Source organism: Toxotes jaculatrix, chromosome 17, assembly GCF_017976425.1.
Source record: "Toxotes jaculatrix isolate fToxJac2 chromosome 17, fToxJac2.pri, whole genome shotgun sequence".
NCBI classification, from domain to species: Eukaryota; Metazoa; Chordata; class Actinopteri; family Toxotidae; genus Toxotes; species Toxotes jaculatrix.
Window position 1 is genome coordinate 20,321,790 of NC_054410.1, and position 22,543 is coordinate 20,344,332.

General features: G+C 44.3%; 1 protein-coding gene across 4 annotated transcripts in view; it reads right to left on the bottom strand.

The window, feature by feature from the left end:
• Positions 1-22,543, bottom strand: part of daam2 (dishevelled associated activator of morphogenesis 2) — an 84,614-nt gene that overhangs the window by 58,136 nt on the left and 3,935 nt on the right. Inside the window, exons 1-2 of one of the 4 annotated variants that reach the window (XM_041060173.1) lie at positions 10,913-11,673; positions 3,312-3,361 (exon numbers count right to left, since the gene is read on the bottom strand). The exons of 1 other annotated variant lie outside the window; for it this stretch is intronic. The gene's annotated coding sequence lies outside the window, so the exon portion shown is untranslated. Of the gene's footprint in view, positions 1-3,311; positions 3,574-10,912; positions 11,674-22,543 lie in introns of those variants that run through there. 2 more of the 4 variants (XM_041060172.1, XM_041060175.1) reach the window with 2 other exon arrangements.

Sequence of the window (22,543 nt, forward strand, 5' to 3'; positions counted from 1 at the left end):
GATCAAAACAAATGCAGCAGCTCCGTACAGCAGTGTAAGCCCCCCGAGTGCCCATCCACGCACAGTTGAAGTTTGAAGCAAACTATTAGAAACATGTTAAATCCCTTCACACAAGCCACGGACCGCAGACGCGAGCTGCATGAACAAAGGCTGAAATAAGAACCCGTGCAGAAGCAGACGACTTGGGTGAAGCTAACAAGGGATTAGCACACGTTTGCAAGCAAACATTTTGGAAGCAGGGTAAAAAGCTCTGTTAGTGAGACACTCTCCTCATTCTTTTTTAAAAGTGTATTTCTGTTCCACCTCACTTTACATCATGTTTGCAGTAGTAGTTATATTCAGAGGGTCACCCACATGTTGCATAAGGAAAGTCCACCAGTTGCAGAGACTTTCACATTAAAGATGTTAATGTGGGCTCAGGAAGGAGGTTCTATCAAGGGGGGGGGGCGACTAAAATCAGAAACACAGACCCACTGTTGACCCACTTTTCCACTGGCCAACAGGCGCATCTCCGCGAGTCACATCTCTGCTCATCAAACAGACCAGATCACTACGCTATTAATACTGGGAATGAGAAGAAAGTCGGCCATGCCACATTCCACAGGCCCCGACGTTTCCACATATTAACAGGGCTGGGAATGAAATCCAATACTTGGCATCCCTTTCCCTCGAACCCCGAGCTCTTCCCTGCCGCGTCAAATTGTTGTCTTATTTCACATGGGAGAGTCACAAGCTCTCTTATATGTGTGGAAAACATTTCTGGCATGAGTACAACCTCAGAACTGGTTACAATGACTCCCATGTGGGAAGGGATGCTGGACTTCCCAGAGATTCCAAGTTCTTCAAACAGCCTGCAATCTCTCTGCTAGTCACCAATTAATTATCCATACACACTTATGCTAAAAACAGCAACTCACTGGTTAGCTCAGCAGTTCCCAGTAGACATGTTAGTCAGCTTGCCATTGTTTGGCGTCTCATGCTTTGCACCGAGGTTTGAATATGTCGATCGATGTCAGCGTGTGGATCAGGGCACTCCATATTGTGCATTGTTAAGCTATTAATCTTGCCTGGGTGAGAGGTCAACAGCTGCAGCATAGAGGACAGAGGGCTTCTGGGTAATGTCTGGAATGCTCTTCTGGGACAGCTAGGGACAGCCCTGTGTGACGTGACCATCATTTTTTTTAATAGCCTGCAGTAATACCGCACTGAATTGAAGCACTATAAAGAGAAGATATGCTTACACATCATAAGCCCAGAAAGTGTGTCACTGGCACAAATACAATAGTGCCATTTGACACACACATACACACACAATGTGGGGACTTCCAGCGCAGGAGAGAAAGGAACGGCAGCCTCTCCCCTAAAACTTTCTCCCTCAGACACTGTATCTACTCTACTGTAAATACTACATGATGATAATCCCATCAAAAAGATCAGATAGTTGAATTTAAGCAGCTTTTACAGTCCTCATCCCTTTTTCTCTGTGTCCCCCGTCCTAATGAGGAGGCCGTTGAGCTGCCAGTCAGCAGCAGGGCTGAAGCGATAAAAAGCCGACCGGCGTTCGCTAACTCTCCCTCGCACTCCCTCTAATCCTGAGAGAGCAGTTCATGCATCCGTAATGGTCGATAAAATATGAAAAGCCCCAAGAGCGCTGACGGCAGCAGAGGGTGTGCATGTAGGCGATGTGTGAGTCCTCAACTTTTGTTAATGCCCTCCCAGTGCACTGAATCTTTTATCGATGTCACTCTGCTTGACCCCTGGCGCACGTGAATGTTTGAGGATTTCCAGCAGACTGAGGAATAAGCCTTTAATGTGGTGGAAATGGATACTATCTTGTTCATGCAAAAACACATCAAAGAAAATACATGGCCCTATGACTGTATAAACGAGTTTTGCCTCTGGTTCATCAGCCTTCAAGCACAAGCCAGTGAAAGGAGTGAATTACTTTGAATGTTGCAGAAATAATGTTTGTCTTATGCCTTTTCATATCACTTCCATCTCCCAGATCAGCTTTTTTTTAAAAAGCCCAGGCTCTAGAAAAAACATTCACAAACGCTGAGGTATCCGTTTGGAATGTTTTCCATCCATAAACCATCGGACTTGGGCAAAACCTAAGTAGGCACCACTAACCAGTGGTGAACTTTCACCACTGTGCTTTCGACACACGCGAGGGATTTACAGTTCAGATGACAGGATAGGCTATGCTCCTACACGGGAAAGGAGGCTTCACAATTCCCTCAAATGAGGAAGCCTGGGAGATTAGGACAGGGTGTTTATGCTGGTCTGAGCTGCTATGGAGTATTGGCTTCCCTTTAGGGAAATGTGGAAGGTGTATCCCCCCACCAAAAAAAAAAAAACATACCCAAGCAAAAGCATTTAGAGGTAAGTAGAAGTCTACTTCCCTTGTTCCACACTGGGTTGAGTTGTTGCTGGGAGGAAATGTATGGCATATATGGAATGCCTGGCTGCCAGGCCGCTACTTACACCAAAGAGTTGAGTGTGTGATTGATGAACATGTGTGATCAAGCCCATGACCAGGACCTGAAATAGGCCTGTAGCCATTACATATGACACTGTCCCATCCTCCTTCAAGTCCTGAAATACCAAACATTTCCTGTATATTAAATCCTACATGTCACAACTTTTTTTTGGTTGAAACCAAATGTGGACATCAGTCTCTTCCAACTCACTCCTCCAGCACTCAGTAATGATGAACCCCCATCCATCCTTAATATCATGCAACTTTGTCCAAAGAACATGAAACTCCTAATAATCTCAGCCCAAAGTGAATCCAATCCTACCATCAATATGCAAAAAGCCCTGCTCATATAATGCACCAGCACATTTCGGGGGGTAAAGCCAGGCAGGCTGTCAACACCTCTGGAGAAAGAGCCCAAATATAACAACACATTTCAGAAAACACTGTGTGCTGCTGTTTATGACCTATAAAGCCAATGTAGTAAAAAAATAATAATAACAATAATAAACAGTAAAATACTGCCCTTCGCCTCAATTACAACAACACAAAAATGTGGAAACTTAGCAACAGTAGCTCTTCTTGCCCACCAGCTCCTTTCTTGCACAGCCTACTGACTAATGTTTATTTTATTGGCTGCAGTAGTCTGTGTTTTCCTGGCTGGATTGAGCAGGAGAACGCGGTGCTTGGGTGAACTGGGTTTACACTTAAACATCTGTAGCACATCGTGTGTGCAGTCTCCTACTAGGTGAACAGCACTACGCTGCAGTTATTACTCACAATGACCGGGAAGGGTTACAGGTATCAGTATCAAGATCAAATATCTCCTACTTACCCACATCAGACGGGCTGCCCTGAGAGATGGATTGTCCCTGTGTCACGTCACTAGCAACGGGGAAAAAAAAGAGTCTCTCTCAATAAAGAAAGGAAAGATGAAAATTTTAAAGCATTCCTACATCCTCTGGCTTTAAACCTCTTGTTTGGCCATTTGGAGTTTGTGTTTCATGGCCAAATTCCATGAAACACAAGTCTGACGATGTTTCCCGGCTGAAGCTGCTGCGTTTTGTCTGCTTCCCCTCTCTGAGCTTCTGAGCCGAGCTCTGGATTTCAGCTGACTGTGCTGGGAGCTGAGCTGTTGACACTGTCCCCACTCTCTCTCCCCCTCCCTCTCTTGCTCTCTCCCTCTCTCTCTCTCGTGTTCTGTCTTTAGATCACTCGCCTCCCGTTGCTTCCCCTCCCCTCCCCTTTTGGATTGCAGCATCCATGTGGATGTCAACGAGAAGGTGATGAGTTTTCTGTGAATATAAATGCATGTATGTACAGTACGTGTGTGTGTCTGTGTGCTGTGTGAGGCCACGGAAGAGGGCAAGATGAAAGGAAATGACCCTTCGCAGTCTGTGCCTCCCTCCCCTGCCTGCAAATCCAACTCCACCCAATGCATTCCCTCACTGGGCAGACCGTGGATGGAGGGATATCAGACACAACGCCCAAAGGAAACCCCTTTTCCTGTCATGTCTTCTCATCGCCGACACACGCATAAAAGCACACACGCCCATGCAAGCACACACACCCACACACAGACATGCCAAATATGGGAATTACCCCTGTGACACATACAGGAAAAGGATTTCCCTGAAGTCCAATCAGTTTTCATTGAGAAGAAGTTGAGACGGGATGTTTGATTGTGCAAAGTTCTGTTGGCCGTGTCAAGTTCACACCATTAGCTCAGCCACGTAAAATGTGTGTGTGTGTGTGTGTGTGCGCGGTGGGGGGGGCCGGTCAGCTTTAAGGCCACACCACAGGTTCTGTCATGTGGAGTTCAAGTGTGTTACAGTGATATAATGAGAGATCTGCAAGTGCAGACATTAGCATCCAGCTCTCGGTACTCTCAGTGCACTGGCCTGGATGCAGACATCACCTCTGACCCCACACGGCTCCAGAAATGTGCAGCATTCCTAAACAGCACAATACCAAGGTTAAAGAGGAAATGAACTCATTTTGAATTCAAATACCTGCAGCTATTCTCCTCAGTCAGTGTGTGTGGATGAAAGTCAACATGTCAATCATCAGGACCTTAAGACTCTCGACCCAAAGCTGGCTGATCAATGCAAATTCTCTGACATTTCAAGATGCTGCACATCATCACCTTTACTGCCCAATACTTTGAAGACAAGGGTCAAATGTGAATTGATTTCATACTGAGTGATCTTATCTGTCTCTGGACTGTCTCTGGACTTCTGCTGCACAGGTTGGCTGAGGTGACAGCTTGTCTGGTGGTGATTTCTGATCAATGCTAGACTATTGATTCCAGCCTTGCTTGTATAATGTATGCAAAAAAAAAAGAGCATTTGCATTTTACAGCTGATATCCAAACCAAAACAGCTACATAAAAATAGCAGTGCACATCTATTAAAAAAAAAAGACAAATCTGTGTCCCATGGCCTCTAAAGGGGGACCCAAATGCAAATGATAACCCCCCTTCCATTCTGGGTAAACCCCTGCATTTAAACTCCCGCACACACAAACTGGAACCATTGATATACCAAAGAGCAGAGAAAGGGGGAGTCATAATACCATTTGTCATCTTCCTCTAGGGACAGAAGACAGATGACACCAAATTGCTGGCGGTAATGCCTGGGTGCATTCCTGAGCGAGCCCTGGGGACGCATCCATTAGCCTGGCTCTTAGACAGAACCGGCTTATCTCCATGACGCCCACTTCCCCTACCGCCTCTTTCTTTCTGTTTCTGTGCGGCATCACAGTGAGGTTTGCATCACTTCTGCTCTCTCTCTGCCTCTCTGGGGTAATATCTCCATCCCCAAAACAAGGGAGGAAGCCCTGAGGAATGGGCTAAGCTCATGCTCCAGTGTAGCAAACTGCTCTTCAGCTACTACCCCTGTATCTTCCATCACGGCCTGGTAAATTACATTGGCTAATTGATGCAAATTGAGTGGGCCAGGCATGCTTGCGATAAACATCGTGCCTCCTTAAAAAAAAAAAAAAAAAAAAGAGGAAAAAAAAGAATAGATCCATCTGTTCCACTTTTCTTTTTTTAGAGGGTATGTTTGTTTTCGCTTGTCTTGGACAACATGCATTTTTGCAGAAAGATGTGAAAAAGAAAGAAAATAAGAGGTTACACACTCATCTGCAATTCCATCCACATTGTCACTCTGTGTTCCAAGGAGATGACCGCAGATCGTGGCCCTTACAGACTTGCTCTCAGTGAACTTGTGCCCCTGGGTAATTCCTTTATACACGAGTGAGGTTGGTATTTACCCACAGTAAATCACATGGGATGAGAAATGTCATGACTGATAAGCCAGCTGCAGAGTCTGTTGCGTGAGACTGGTACTTCAGGTAGGGTGCTTTCCCAGGTAAGGTGCTTTCCTCTTCACAGATTTATGCATGACGAAACGAAAGGTAGCTCCAGACAACCTGCCTGTCGCTTCTCAGTCAGCTGGGTGAAACTGACTGAGCTGCTGTCCATACCCTCGGTTATCCACTTGCGAAGTGGATGAAAGAGTCCCCTGAGGATTCCAGGCAGCCATCTTTCACGAACAGACATTCACCACCAACAGGAACAAGTGCAGGAACAATCACCGTCTGGCTAACAAATGCTAAATGTAGTCAGGGGGGGAGCAGTAAAAAGGAACTTGGCACTCGGTGTGGAGTTGGACAAAAGGTGAATGGAATATTGGACAAGAAGAAGTGGGTCACCCAAGGTGGTCTCCTTCAGGCTCATAAACCACACTTTCTCCTTCAGACCTCTCATACGCAGAGGCAGTCAACTTGATAACAGGCGAAGAAACAGCTGAAGGAGAGGCCGTAAAGACGTGTTTAAAACTGCAGATACTGGCGTCTCAAGCAGTCTTTCCAGGGTTGTCACTGAAGAGAAGTGGCGAGTCCTCCTCCAAACCGGCAGATGCCAGAGCTAACATGGCAAACAGTCATGTTTTACGACGTGTTGTTCCATAATGTGTTATTTAGGGTTTCTTCTGACCAGGCAGCTCTCATTTAAGTTTGTTTTGTTTAAGAAAGGAATTCCTTGTGACAGCACTTTGCACACAACCATTTCTTTCACGCCCGCACAGAGATAAATTGCCACTGAGGAAAATACCGCCACAGTACAAAGCCTGAACTCTTGACAGCATAAACACAAGGGCACATTTTTATACATGGTCTAATTGTATGTTAGCTATAAATCACCATAGAGGGGAACACTATACTATCCATCTTTCAGAAGCCTGCCGCAGAAACGTAACCTAATGACAGTAACGCCATAAATCATAAATCTAATTTTTGTCACTATATTCTTATGGTGACATTCTTTCCTGTCTATATTATTTACACACCTCCTTTATAATTTCTTACTTTCTGCTTCTGGGAGGCACTATTACTTAAACTCTTTCTACTCTTCCACAACAAAATATGTGACAAACTGCTTTTCACTGTTCCAACAGGATTACCAGCCATTTGTACTAAGTGCTGAGTGCTTTTTGGGGTGTTTTGCAAAAGTACTGGGCATCTGAATGGCTCTTTTGTCCCAGAGGCAGACTGGGCAGGGTCAGAGGTCACCCAACTGCCTGCTTCCACAGTACCTCTGCTGTCTGCCTGGATATGTGCCAGCTAAACGCTGTCATGTTTGGACAATGGTCCAGCTTTCTGCTGACTGACTCATGACAGCTTCATCATGTTAACCAATGATGTAATGCCTTGATCTTTGGGTATGAAGGCCATCACCCTTAGACTTTGAATAATGTCAGAATAATTTCATCTCATAGAGCTACAACATCAGAATGCAGTGGTGCACAATTTTGCCAAATGGCTGTCATGGCAAAATTCAGGTTTTAGAAATACAAAATGAAAAAGTACAAAGAGCCCAGATGAAAACCATAATTTCATTATAACACATCAATTCTCAGCTCTTTTTTTTTGGCCACAGTGAGTCCAGGTGTGTAAACTGCAAAAAGAAGAAAAGAGACCGACAGAGAATACTAATGGGGAAAAAAAGACTGGTGGTAAAACTGAAAGAAACGGACCTTGCTCTTTTTCCAAATGCTCCAAAAGCAAGGTTAATATATTCCATTTGTTATTACACTGACGACATGGGGACTTCACTCCACAGAGAGCAACTTCAGCTGTACGACTGACATTACAATTTATCACCATTTCTGTCCCGCCACTCAGAAGAAACTGTTCAAGAGTACCAATCTTTTCAGGACAGACTGATTTCCTTCTTTGCTGAACCCAAGACTGAGTCCGCCGTCTGAGCTTTTCCAGGTGTCAGAGCGCACCTTCTTAAAATCCATTCATAACAATGTAAATCAAGGCTTTTTACGTGCCCCCAATGCATTGCTCATGCCCGTGTATGGTGGAGCATGTCGGAGAAGTGTGATTGAAAAGTTTAGTCTAATTCTAAACAGTGCAGTTGCAGGGGGTACACTGTCACGACACACACACATGGTCATGGCTGTCACAGTATCTCCATAAAAACATCTGGGAGTCATCTGTTGTGCTAAAGGAGGCCCCCCTGTGAACAGGTGTGTGTCTGCATCCATGGCCTTTTGGCCTTTTTCTTGACCTTTGACCTATTGTTACGGGTGGCAAACTCTTTGAACCCAATGGCACCCTTGGACACAGACAGTGCTGTCTGAACAGCCAAGGTCGAGTTACCTCAGACTGCGAGGGCCAGTGATCAGGGTTTATTTGCTGATCACCCCAAACACGCACCCCAGATTTTAATTAGCCATTGATAGGCTGTGGCCAAGGAGCTATAAAGATTAGCTGGTGTTGTAATGTGCAGAAATAAGCAAACTAAACAAAACACAGTTGTAATTATACATTTGTATAATGCTGTGACAGCAAAGGCAACAACTGACCAAACCTTTGAAGCCGCTGTGACCAAAAAAAAAAAAAAAAAAAAAAAAAAAAAAAACCTGTTCTATCCCCTCTCAAAAGATTTTATCACAAACCAGAGGAAGTGGACTGCCTAAAAATAGCCCACCAATTTTGCTCCCAAACCCTTTGGTCTGGCTTGACCATAATGGGTCCAACCAACCCAGCTAAAGCCACAGTTTACTCTGAGCTACGCTGCTGAAAATAAATCCCAAACTGCCATTTTTTGACCGTTTTTTTGCTTAATCCCTCTTTTTCTCTTTCTTGGTAGATGTAATGCTTGGAATGATGACCTAGCTGGGTGTTACACTGTACAGCACTGAAACTATCTTATGAGCTCTCCAGAGATGACAGAATAATAACAAACACTTCCTGTTTATCTCTACAGTAGGTCAGAACAGTCTGTCCTAAGCCGCTGTTCATTCCAACACAAACCAGTGGTTATCATGTCTCTGATGTTGTAGGAAACACGCATCATTTCCGACAGTGAAAAAGAGATAATTAAAGAATAAACCCCCTGAAACACCTTTTAGCCACATCCATGGATCCATCACAGTCGCCCCAAAAACCACTGCAGCGAATATGAAGGGCCCACCCCCTTGCCAGGCCAAATAACTGTCAACCTTTGACCCAACAGCATCATTCAAGCACACGTGCCTCGTGTTCCATCTAACCACACAGAGAGTTTGTCTGTTCAGCTGCCTCTTATTTGGTGGGAAGACACACTGATTTACTTTCCCCCTACGTTAAGTAGCCCGTCGCCACATCCTGTTCCCCAGCTGAGAGGGGGCTCCCTAAAAGTTCCTCTTCGGTGGACTGTCACATGGATTATGCTGTTGTCCGCTGGGTCAACATTTCCCTCAGTGGCTGAGAGGAACATGCTAAGACAAAGGGTCCCTGAGATGCAGAGTTGTGGGGCCGGGTTAGGACCACTTCAGTGCTGTGGCTGATAAACAACACTCATCCCTGTCTGCAGGAAGCTGCAAGCACATGTGTACACAAACCAAGTGAGTGGAGATTTGCCCAAAGCAAAGATGATAAGAACCCAATCTTAATTTGTCACTCCATTCTTTCCCATCTATGTCACAGAGAATAAAGAGATAACACAGCTGCTGAATAATCTACCCACCCTCCACATCTGCTAATGTAGAAACTGCACGCAGATAAAAGATTCAAAGAAAACTTCCAGGATAATTCTGATTCACTAGTTCTGGTCATTTTTCCCATCCTTAACAATAATGTGAGTTATTTTCTGAACAAACTGATGGGACATGAATCAACAGTCACACAACCACACCTTTTTAAATAAACCTGCAGGTTAGCAAAGCTTGATCTGGAAAATAAAATAAAGGTGGACTGTACAGTTATTACCTAAACTCTCTGTTGGAAAGATTAATTGTGCACAAAGTCAGATATTACAGGGTACACTCACCTTTACATTTACCTCCATTACATTACCAAGTATGATGTTATATATAATGGACTGAATGCTGTGAGGGTTGATTGTCTCTTTGGGGGTGTTTATGTGTGAGAGTGTGCACACGGTGTGACTGTGGGAGCACACATATATCTTCTCACTGGTGTGTGTGTGTGTTCAAGAGAAGACAATGTAAATACATATAGCACCATGCTGTGTGGAGGGGTGCTGGAGCGGCAGAGGTGGAGGGGAGCGTTGCAGAGGGCGGCCATTGTGCGCCGATTACCCCACAAGAGGGGTAAATGATGGTGTTGATTAAAGCCAGCTGAGCCCAGGGCAGGCTCCTGGAGTGGCAGGCACACGCCCAGCACCCCCAACACCACGTGCCCCTGAAATCCATCTGGCCTCTCAATGACACACACACAGACAAGCCGGTCCTGCATACTTGTTCATTTTCTGCTGATAGAAGTGTACGCAAACACACACTCCAAATGATTGTGAAATCAAGCAAACAAACAAGACTCTCCTTATAAGAATGCAGGCCTGGTGAGCCAATGCTGGTGCTCATCAGCTGAAATCTGACCTCTCAAACCTCTCAAACACAGGCTTGTATTGCTACACTGATTAGGACTTTCCATTGATTAAAACTATTCCAGACTTTTCCTGGTCCCCCCCTTTGAAAAAGTAAGGCTGCTTTCAGAGAGACAGTAACACTGTGAAAAAAACGCAGCCATTTCATTCATTTGGATGGAGTCAACCCATCAGCAGCGCAAAGTACAGGGAAGTCTGGCAAAAAAAAAGCTGACCCAGGCTAAACTTTAGTTGCAGTTCAACACGGAGTGAACTGCTAGGGTGCTGCATCGGCAAGTTGCATACAGTCAAGCACACATTCCTGGTAGATTACTTAAAACGCCATATCTCTACTATTTATCTCATGATCTTCCTAACAAAAAGATAAAATAGCTGCAGCTGAGATAACTTTCCATAGTTTTTAAAATCCTGTCTGTGAATATTATAAATTGTTGTGCAATGTTTTGGCATCAGATGCTGCTTTAAACAAATTTATGTCTAACTGGACTTCCTGGATCGTATTTTGTATTTCGACATTTTCATATGCGTCTTACCGGTTCCTTGTACAACACGCCCTCACCGACACCGCCACCTGTGCTCTTTTAGCGCAGAGTTGTTTTCATTCTGAATCCCTGCTTCCAATGAAACGACTGCTTCATCATCAAACAGTCTCAGAAACCCTGGAGGTCTCAACCAGCCACGTCTGTACTTTCCAAAACCAGCAATGCGAGACAGGTGCCCGTGTAACACTGCGATTGGGCAGGTGTGTGAAGAATGAAAGTTGGCACAGCTTGAGCTCTTTTTTTTTTTTTCTTTCTCTTCGTACAAATACTTTCAGTTTTGTTTATCAGTCCTGTCTGGGTTTTTACCCCACACCTATTACAACCCTGTCTCCTAAAAAATTACATTTACACACAACTAACCAGCAACAGAAAATATGTGGGTTTGCATGCACAGTCTGTTAGACTAGATTTAGCCAACAAAAGCACTTTGGTTAAGTTTAGGGAAAGATTATGTTTTTGTAAATAAACATGTTGTGTCTGAGGTCACTGTGAACCTTTTCTCTATTATTCCAGACAACGACCTTTCGCTAACCTTAACCAAGTGCTGTGACAGTCTAAACATAACCATACAAAAGTTTAATAATGCTGCAGTCACTGGCCTACTGACACTTTTGTCTTCAGACATGGTCAGGACACACTTTTACATACCCCAGTCTGCTGAAATCTGGTCCTCACAACTTCAACACAAGCACACAATCACAAACACACACACTGTAACGTTCGCCAATCAGGAGTACTCAATTGTATGACCTCTACTGAACTCAGTGAGCTCTCTATCCTCAGGGACAATCTAAGTGCAGTCATGTGTAGCATCCGGCATCGACAAAGCCAAAACTATAGACTCCATTTAGTCACTATATACTGCATTCATTTAAATGTAGTGCAGATGTTTCCTTACCCGTGCTTCAAAAACGCATAGCCTTGCAGAAATATGAGTGCAGGTTATAGGTGAAGCAAACCTGTCACACAATGAGCAGCCGTCCCATTTGTTGGCCTAAACAGGCTGAAAACCTGCTCCGAAGAAAGAAAAAAAAAAAAACCTTGACCCTGTAGTACAAATCTGGGTTAATCACATCTGCTCTGCCGGCCTACAATCAACACACATTGTTCCGATTACATGCTATTTAAGTTAAATGGTCAGGTTGGGCCTCGAATTGTTGTCCCATTGCACGCTGCAACAAAAATGTGGGTCAGCATTTTTTTTTTTTTTTCCCCCGCAGCTTTTCCTCTCCCTGCATCTTAGTTTCCTTCGTAGAACAATGAGTCTGACATTTTTTTTGTACCTCCCGAGACTGTAGAACTGTGGTGAGAACCGGCATTATTATGACCGCAACAGTCACTGTGGTGCACTCAGACAGCGAGCGTGCCTGCTCTCCAAGATGCAGGGTGTGATATGAAACAGAACTCACTGACCTTGCCTCACAACTTCATCTCTTTCTTTCAACCACAGCTCAAAGCTTCCATTTCAATAATCATGAGCATTGATTGAGACTGGGCTGAAAGGAGGAAAGGAGCAGATCAATGAGGCAACTTCATGCTCTTCCACTGTCAACAGCCTCCTATTTGAGTGGCACTGCTCCTTAGGGGAACCAAAAACGGCTTAACTCAGCTTTGGCCTCGTGTTCCAGTTTTACCGGAGACGACTGTGAAAACGGGAAGCCAAGCCAAGATGATGAGGTGTCAGCAACCCGTTCATCCTAACTCTAATGCAACAGCTGCAAATACACTACAGTAAAAGTTCTGACAATTGATATAACTTTACATTTGAAGTTTTTAAGCAGAAGTGGAATCTAATGAAAAAAAAAAAAGGAAGAGAAGATAAGTTTGGGAAATGTACTGCGCACCACTGACCAGTAGCCAAAAGCATGAGACAGATTTATGACCAGCATCTGTTTTAATACTTTGTCAACTGTGTTCTGAGTGAGTCTGAGTGTACATGTGCGTGTTCAAATGTATGCGACACACAAATGAATCACAGCAGGGCTTCTTTCCTCCATTCTGTTTCAAGGGGCCAGGCCAGCAGGCCTCTGATCAGCAGATCCCTTTCCTCTTCCTCAGGCTCTTGGATGGAATGTCAGGAAGGCAAGGTAATGACGGGCAAGGTGCATGTGAGTGTTTTCATTCATGTGCGCTATACGAGAGTGTGTGCATTTATATATAGAGGAAGTGGATGACGTGCTCACGGAGCAGTGAATCTAGTCTTGTGTTGGCTGCACACTGTGAGACTTTTGCGGATGATGAATGGAAAATTCAGCCGTTGTTGAGAAAATTCCTTGAAATTTATCATACCTCAGAGTTTCCATAGCATTACTGCTGCTTACTCCTGCCTTTCCCAAACTGTTTCTTTCTTGCTTCCTTTCATTTTCAAACCAACACTTGCAAAAGAAGTGTGGGTTGCTCAGACCTCAAAGATTTTGTTTATCTCTGGCTAAAAAGGTGGAAAAAAAAAATGGACCGGATAGAAAAAATAAGGCTTCCATTTGCTTATGTGGCTCCTACTCCCTACTGAGGACTGCAGGAGGACCATCCAAGGGGTGAGAGATAAAGAATGCACAAGATTTCCTGCCTCGCGGCACAGCGCTCCCCAAACATCGCCCGGTTTATGTACTGCGGCCTGTCGCCAAGGCAACCTGGCACCGAATCAGGGTGCAGCAGAAGAGTGGTGGTGATCCAAGAAAGGGAAAGAGTGAGAAAGAGAGAGTGAGTGAGTGAGAGAGTGAGAGAGAGAGAGCGAGAGCGAGAGAGCTGAAGCAGTTTTAGAAACAGGCCTGGACCAATTCGTGAAAGTGTGATTGTTAAATATCCTCATACCTTCACCTTTGATGTTGGAGCTACAACAATGTCCATCATGCTCTCCCTGCATTACACACTGCCCTCATTCATGGCAATACCTTATTGGTGTTTCGATCGTTGCTTTGCCTTTTAATTGACTTAACAGGAGGTCCCAAACCCATACGCCCACTTACTCAAGTCGATTGGAAAATCTCATTTAATTCTCATTGACTAATTGGATTTGAGTCATTATTCCAGTAATATTTCATTGAGGCCTTGAAGTTGATAAACACAGCTCAACCTCTGTCACTCCCTGTGGCTCTTGGTATCCCACAACCACTTAACTTTCAGCACTATAAACAAAAGTCACATCCATATTCCTTCCATATTAAAGCTGAGCTCTGAGCCATTGTAATAGCCCTAATCACTCTAGCGGTTAATTGTGCATTTCAGGGATTTTGTTTGCCAGCACAGCAGGGTGGGGGTTGGGGGGTGGGTGGTTAGGGGGTGTGTGTATGAGTTGATACAGCAGCATTTGTCTGCACCAAGGGTCCGGTCTGTCTGCCTAATACCTCTAATCCACCCCCCACCGCTAGCGTCAATCCTAGTAGATGTGGTCAAGGGCATGGTTACAGTCTGGGAGTATCACTGCCACCCCCCCCCCCCCCCCCGTCCCCCCGTCCCCCTCTGAGGATTACAATATCTTTCAGTCTCTTTCAATCCCTGTGGCTGCTGGACAGTGTGACAGCAGGGGGTCAAAGAAACACAACTGTGACGATGGAGGAAGACTGGACTTTAAGAAACCATTTTCTAGATGGATCACTAACTGAAGAAATATTTCAGGTTCTGATAATGCATGCAAATGGGCAATCCATCCAAGCTGTTTAAGAATCAAATGGTTTGGCACACCGATCAACACACCTGTGCACACAGGTACTCTGCAGAGCTTCCTAGATCTGTATTTCTGTTACACAGACACGTCTTCTTGAAAACTGCCTTTAAAGACACCCTTACCCTTTAACTGCACACCAATAGTGGCAAAACTGGTCACAGCAACCACTGCCAACAGCGCTTTAGTGGAGAGGAGCACTACATAACCGTATAAGCAAACTTCAAGCATGGGAGTGAATCCACTCTAAATGACTAATTAGTCAGTGGCACGATTGGAAAGAACTTGCATCATATACCATCTGGCAGAGTCAGTGATGATACTTCAAATGACAGGAAGCTGAGCCCTGCTTGATTTTTCCAACTCATTTAAACTCACAAATGCTCAAATGAGTTTACCCTGAAACATAAATACATACGACCCACACAAACACAATGCACACAGATACAGAACCTATCCAAAAATAACCTGCTCTCAATGGTTGCTAGGACATGGTTGGGTCATCTGAGTTTCCCCTGCTGGCTCCTTTCATTTGTTTACCCACACACTTCCTGAATGCCGATGGCAGATAGTCCTCTGGTTTATACAAGTGGAAGGAGAAGGAAAACAGCACACTGCTCTGAGAGGCTGCTGCACGATGCAAGGGAGGAAGAGGAGGAGGACGGGGGGCTCTGTATTTTAGTAACCAAGGGAACAACACTAAGGGAGTCACCTGATGTCCACATGTGATATTTACCACGAGGGAGTGATGGAGTGTATGTCAGAGGAGGATGACGACTGTTTTAACAGGCTTCCTTTCACCTCCTCTCCATCTGCCAAGCTTTGAAAATGGAAAGAAAACCTAGAATCTATATGAGTACCTGTGTTCTACATCAGTATCGATCAGGGGCTGCAGCAGATGAGAAGAGGAACTTTCTGGCAACCGTGGCACGCACACGGAAAACACCAAAGAGAAGGTCAAGATGGAAAGTCAGGGTTACTGTTACAGGTGAACGTAAGAATAACGGGAGAGGAGGGGAGAAGGGATTGCCTGGTAGTGCTTACAGATGATGGAGAACACTCACAGATGCTAAATCTGGAAAAAGGACACAGTTTATAAGGCAGCACAAATAAACGCCTTGCCTTTCAACAGTCCATTTGAAGTTCACTGCCAGTGCAAACCTGCGCAAGATCAATCTGCCTCTCTGGAGGGATAAAAGCAAAAGGCCCCATTTCAACAAGCCTCTCCAGAGACAGGCCCCTATTCATACGGCCTCTGAATGCTTTAGTTGTTGCCAACCACGCGGTTTGTCACTTGGTGAAAAGGAGTTTTTGAAAAGAACTTGCCGGGGATGAAGGATCTATGGCTTGAGTCCACTGTTCAGATGGTGTTTGTCTGTTTAGTTACTTGATAGCAAAAAGACAGAACCATTTGTCATTGTTCCTGGATCCTTAACGGCATTCACTCATCCATCTCAAAGCTCAAACACAATGAGATGGCAGTTAGCTCAGATGATGCATTAGAGCCTGGGAGAGAGCCTGTAGAGAACAGTAAAAGTGCCTGTCACATCTTTCTGTTCTACATACGAGCTTTGAACAGCACCATAAAGTCATGACATGATTGCAAAGAAATGCATGAGAAGCTACAGATGGCAAATTTAGTAGTCCAAAAGTCTAAGCAAGAATTATGATGGTGTTGAGCTTATAAAATGTTTTACTGTTTAGTAATGGCCTATGGTTTTAAACAAAGCGAGATCACTAGGGAGGTTTTGTCTGATACTGTGTTTAAACCACTTTTTGCTCTTCAGGTCAAACAATTTACGGTCGTTGGGTTTCCAAAATGTGCAGGTGAAGATAGAAGAAGAATACTGTGATGGATTACAGTTGAAAATGTGATGGGTGAATGAGATGCATCTACAGAGGTTTCCGAAAGTATTCAGACAGTCACTTTTAGCACACTTTATTCTGTTGCCATTGTTGCCTGTTCCAAAAATGAAATAGCTGTTTTACAAACGTCTTCAGACACTTAATTCCGTACTTTGTAGAAGCCTTTTTGAAACCTTAGCAGATTCTCTCATGCTCCATCAGACTGGATGGGAAGAATCTGTGAACTGCTATACTTAGTTGTCTTGGCTGTAAGGTTCAGGTCATTGTCACGGTGAAAGGTGAACCATCACCCCAGTATCAGGCCTCGTACACTCTGGAGCAGCCAGTTTTCTTCAAGGATCTCTTTGTATTTGGCTGCATTCATCCTTTAATCAGTTCCTACCAATCTTCCTTGTCCCTGCTGCTGAGAAGCCAACTTGTCGCATGATGCTGACACCACAGTGCCTCATGTTTACCAGACATAGACATGGGCCAACTCTGCTGGTTCCAAATTTCTTCAGCTGGAACAAGAAGAAGAAGAAGGCCGCTGTGCTCCTGGGAACACTCAGAGTTTTAGGAATGGTTTTATACCCCTGCCCTGATCTTGATCTTTGCCTCACAATAATTTTATTCCAGAGGTCTACAGAGAGTTTTTTTTAGATTCATGACTTGGTGTTTGTCCTGATATGCAGAGTGAATTGTGGGACCTTACATACACAGGTGTTCTAAACTATGTTCGATCCATTCAGTTTGCCACGTGGACTCCAGTCTAGCTTTAGTCACATGTCACAATTGGTGTCACAACAAAGACTCTAAATACTTATGTTAATAAGAGATTTTAGTTTTCGCTTTTTAACAAATGTACAGAAATTTCTAACAAATGTTTCACTTTTTCATAATGGATTTTTCATTATGAATTGATGGGAAAAAATGCAACTTTGTTCATTTAGAATCAGACGTACAAGACAATATAGTGTGGAAATAGTGAAGGGGTCTGAATACTGGATAAACCACATTTGTCACACCACTGAAGTGAATTACAGCGGCTTAAATTGAATTGAGGGTGGAGGTAGGAGGCCTGGTTATCTGACAGCCAGTCTTATCTTTAGTAAAGAATTACAGACCATTTATTTGTTGGTCAGTATAGAGTCAAACACAAGTGACCCATTGTGGAATTTAAAGTCTGAGTCAACTCTAGAGTCAACATTAAGGTGGTGTCACACACTGTACTGTGGGAATGACACAAAACCTGTACTTCAGGGGAATCCTGAGAAACAGATGTGAAAATAAAACAGTACCAGAATCCAAATGTGAAAATGGAAGCAAAGCAATGCCAATGGCAACTGAATGCATAAAAAAGAAAACTGGAAATCGCACTCTAATGTACAAAGCCACAAACTTAGTTTAATGAGGTAATTTCCTCAGCAAAATGACATATACTGTACTTGAACCAGAACAAGTCTCATTAACAAAACTGCAAACTCAAAGCTAGAAACTTTACCTATCTCAGTTTTGGAGCCAGAACATAGTCTGCAAGGGTAGCCAAAGTAAACCCACCACAGTCTAGCCATTCTCAGAGGTCTGTGTCATATCTAGATCCATGTCTTGATCTCAGCCCCTCGTCTGAAGTGACTTATTGGTGGGGAGTGAATTTTGCCAGGCTTCTTTATCAGTGCACTGAAAAGTCTGAAGGATCTCCCCCTTCTGAAAAGATTAACTGTGTTGTTAAGCCTTTGCTATGAGGGAAGGGGGCTGCTCATACAAACAGATTAGACGAGTGGTTTGGGACCCAAAGACAGGGCAGAGGAATTCTGCTGCCACTAGGGGTTGCTGGGAGGAGAGGGGCCCCAGAGCAGTGGTGTGGCTCAGCTTTTCTGAGCCTGGACGACCCCAAGGGAAATGCTAGCCCAGAGAGCGGGGGACTCTCACGGACAGTTGAGAAATTTTCCCACAATCAAACACACAAACAGAGCTGCACAGGGCAGCGAAAAGGACCCCTGTCCACCAAGGAGACAGAGGGAGGGAGGGAAAGAGGAGGAAGATTTGATAGTTACAATAACACAGCCCAAAGAAGTATATGCTATGCCATATCTTGAGTGAAGAGGCCCCTCATGGTGAATGTACTCACACAAACACTGTTCTGCGAACTGGTCCAAGTAAGGTCTGAGCATTCTCCCAGACATGTTTAACCCATAAGTAACCTTAAGTAAATCTTAGAAACCCAGAGGGTTGTTACGGGCCTCCACCACATCACTTGGCCAGACCCACACAGTTCATTGGTAAATGACCTCATTAAGGTAATCTCTTTTCGGCACAATCCACTACTACAAATACCATCTGCTAGGCATTTAAACAGGGTGTCAGGCCACTGAGGACATCTGGATAGTTAGTGTTGAGGGGTTTAGGCTAACGTACAGAGGATTTGATCCTGGGAAACCAACAATGCAAGATAAAAAGTCAAGGGCTGATGAGCCGGGCCAAGTAGTTTGTCATCTGTTTGGCAATGGGGATCAATTCTACTCAGTTTGCAAGCAAAGGAAATTCTCAGGTTAAAGAGGAACTGGGTGAACTTTGTCAAAACAAAGCCACATGGCTGCTGACTTAGATATTGAATGCCATTAGCTGCCCAACCCAACATGTCAAGATAATTCAATGTAAAGAACATAATGACAAGCTCTTTGTCTACAAAATCTATTTCCTAATGGACCAGCCAGGCATTTGAATAGGGTCAAAGGTCACCTTTCACCACAGTTAACTAGGTGTGGAGTCTATTCTCAACAAAAACATAACTAAACATAGGTCTGATACAGAGCTGCATCTATTAAATTCTTCTTCTCACTATCCCTTATGGTGGTTTTTACTCTTTAAAGAAGAGAAAAACCAAAACCTTCAAATGCCAGGAACCTCAACCCTTTGAGTATACACCTGGTTGATACAAAAGCAGAACCCTATTGAGGGAGCTAATGGCTTTGTGTTTGGATTCTGCAGTGTCTGCAGTCAAGTATTCAATCATGTATCCCATTGTCTTTGACCCAAGCCAAACTCACACACTCTTTTGCTATGTGATTGATGTCCTTCTACTGGAAATCCAAAGGTTACATCTTGAGAAAATGTGGCATGCAAGCCTCCTTTTGAGTGGGTTGGCAAAAGTCTCCAAACTTCCTTTTATAGAAGTAACCCCTGAGCTGGATATCATAGCCATTATAAATAAGAAGCTGGAATGCAGAAGGGGAAAAAATAAACATCCAAGCTGCTCCGTTATCTACACCCAGCTGTGCAGTTTAGAGGCCAATCCTTGGAGATGATGTCACGCTGGCACTGTGTTACTGTTAAAATAGCGTTCCTATAATTTGCGTAGACACTAATTCATTCAAGGAAACACAAGAAAACTCAGCCCTTAAATTAAGGTCGCATAACCTTCACTGAAATTGTTCCACAAAGCAGCAACTGTCATGAACGCTAATTGTCCCACAGCGAAAGAATCAGTGAATTCATCATAAACTCAGCTCTGGCCCTATGTGAATGCAGGCACCACCTCATCCCTACAAGGATCAGTCTAAGTGGTAATTTGAGGTTCAAAAATCAAAGTCACAGTGGTCAGTCATGTCCACTGGATGGTGTAAACAGGCCACAACGTCCAAGCAGAACATCTAAGAAAGTGCAAGAAACTTTTAAGGATGCTTGAAATAGTAGACCTCAAGGTGTATTTATGGTTTGAGTAGTACCATGGAGCAAGGACCAATGGGGGAACATCTCCAGGTACAGTTTTTCAGCATCAAGTCAGAAGCAGAGTCAATCTGAGATGCAGAGGTGAGGGGAAACCTGCAGCCGACAGAATATGGGGGACTGACGTGCTGGAGATTTGATAAACGATTCCATATGTGCTCCAGATCCCAAGTGAAAGGGCTGCTTTGTGCTCAGAGAGGTAGCACGCGCACAGGTCCCTTTTCTCAGTAGCTCAGGGTAATACTGGCCAAGTGTAGGGGGCAGGAGTAAGGGGTTTGGATGCCTGAGTCTCAACCCTCCATCCTGCAGCCTATTTTGACGGGAGCTAATTGCCTGTGACTACACGGAGACAGGGGACTGAAACAATCGGTGCTTCAAGTTCGATGTTTGGGGGGGTTGAAGGAGGGTAGAGGGTAAAGGGGATCAAGATTGGGAACAAGCAGGGAGAGGCATGGGGGAGGGAGCTGTCAGGAAGTGAAGACATATTAGGATATAGGATATATCAGTGCTAAATCATTCCCAGTGATGGGGAAATAATTCCTAAAGACGTTAAAGAGGTAATCTCATGTGAGCATCTGCTCCCAGTGTGTTTAGTTCCGATATGATTGAAGAATCAATCAACCTGCCATCATGCACACTTAATGCAAAACACCACCTTTACTGTGGCCACAAGCTCCTGTCCGTAGAATCAGAACAATGCACGGTGAGATGGAGTCTTAAATTGCCTCTTAATTTATACCAGTGATGGAAACACTCAAGTCTAATCAGGTAGTCAAGGCACCAAGCTACTGTTTCCAAAAACACTACAATGGCGTGAGTGCACACAAGCCCCAGCTAACAATGATACATTGTGCAGACCTGCAAGAACAGAACCTAAGGTGTCTATTCTATAATGAAGTATCTGAGGTTTATGAGAGTTTAATTAACCACGTTTGGATAACTTTTTTTTGTTTAACATTGGGAGTGAGTGGGTGTATGTGGTGAGACTGAGAGGAAATTAGACCATGGGGACGGCTTGAGGAGGAGGAAAAAGGAGGAGGAATGGTGGAAGAATGCAAAGTGTCCGGCGCTGTTTTGTTTAATAGATCCCATTGGAAAAGGAGGTTTCCTCTTCAAGGAAGAGGTGTGACACATGACCCACTGGTGTTGCTTTTTCCATTCAATTAAGGCATGTAGATTCATAGTTGCAGAACAATCGCCAGACTAATGGTGTGTGTATACAGAAAGTGTTTTAGATAAGTGTTTTAGAACAGATATGTTACACAAGCCATGTAACAGTTCAGATTTTACTCACAGTATACGCCTGTAATAGCTCAATTTACACTCTAAGTCTATTTCCCTGTGCTTTTTGTGTATTACAGTGTATTGGGTTCCGAGCCGAGTGCTCCCAAAACAGGTGACTCTTTAACTCAGTGCTGTGTCTGAACTCATCCCGTGTGGACACACACACACAAACACATACACGAAGCAACAAAGCTGCTGCTACTGCTCTGCCTGCATGTCGCTCACACCACACATTCTGTGTAAAACGCAAGAGTGATGCAAAGATCAGAAAGAAAGTAAACCTTGGAGATACTCAGATTACTGGGATGAGGTGCCAGCACATGTACATTAAGATCATATCATACACTGGGTCACGGCTGAGTAAAGCCCACGCTGATCTGATCCAAATGGTTTCTAGCGTACCCGGACATTCCTGCCACGCTGCCGTTCCTCTCCAACTCAGGTTCCTCCCAGCAGAGAACAGCCTCACTTCTGTATGGTAGAAACAGACCAGAGCCTGTTGCAGCCGCCCATCAGCAAGCCCTGCACACCGTTCCCCTGCAGCAAAGGACTTGTTCCACAAAAGCTGACCTTAGGCCACCGCTTGAAGTAAAAGAAAAGCTGAAGAATTTTCAAGAACATTGACCGCAACATATTGATTTTCTATTGTTTTTTTTTTAAATTTCAAATCTTCCTCTATTGTAGAGCTGCTCTCTCTCTCTCTCTCTCTCTCTCTCTCTCTCTCTCTCTCTAACACAGTCTGGATCAGAGGTATTACCAACACACAGTACCTACAAACTTAAGAAAACTCACATGGGAAAGCTGAACAATTCAACCAGTGTGATTAGCTGTCCAGTTCATTTCTTTCAAATATTTCCAGGCTTCAACCAAAGCTGCTGTGGCAGATGAAGCAGTAGGAGAGGGTCTGGAAGGGATAGCTGTCCGTAATGAAGAGAGAGATGTGGGAGGAGGAGGAGGAGGAGGAGGAGGAGGCGGAGGACAGCAGCCAACATGCTGCTGTGAGACAGCCAGCTCAGGCAGAAGCAACTGAAGAGACTGACAGCAAACACAGAGATAGAATTGTCTATATTGTTCAGATATTTGTCATAAAGTACTTGGTGATTTAA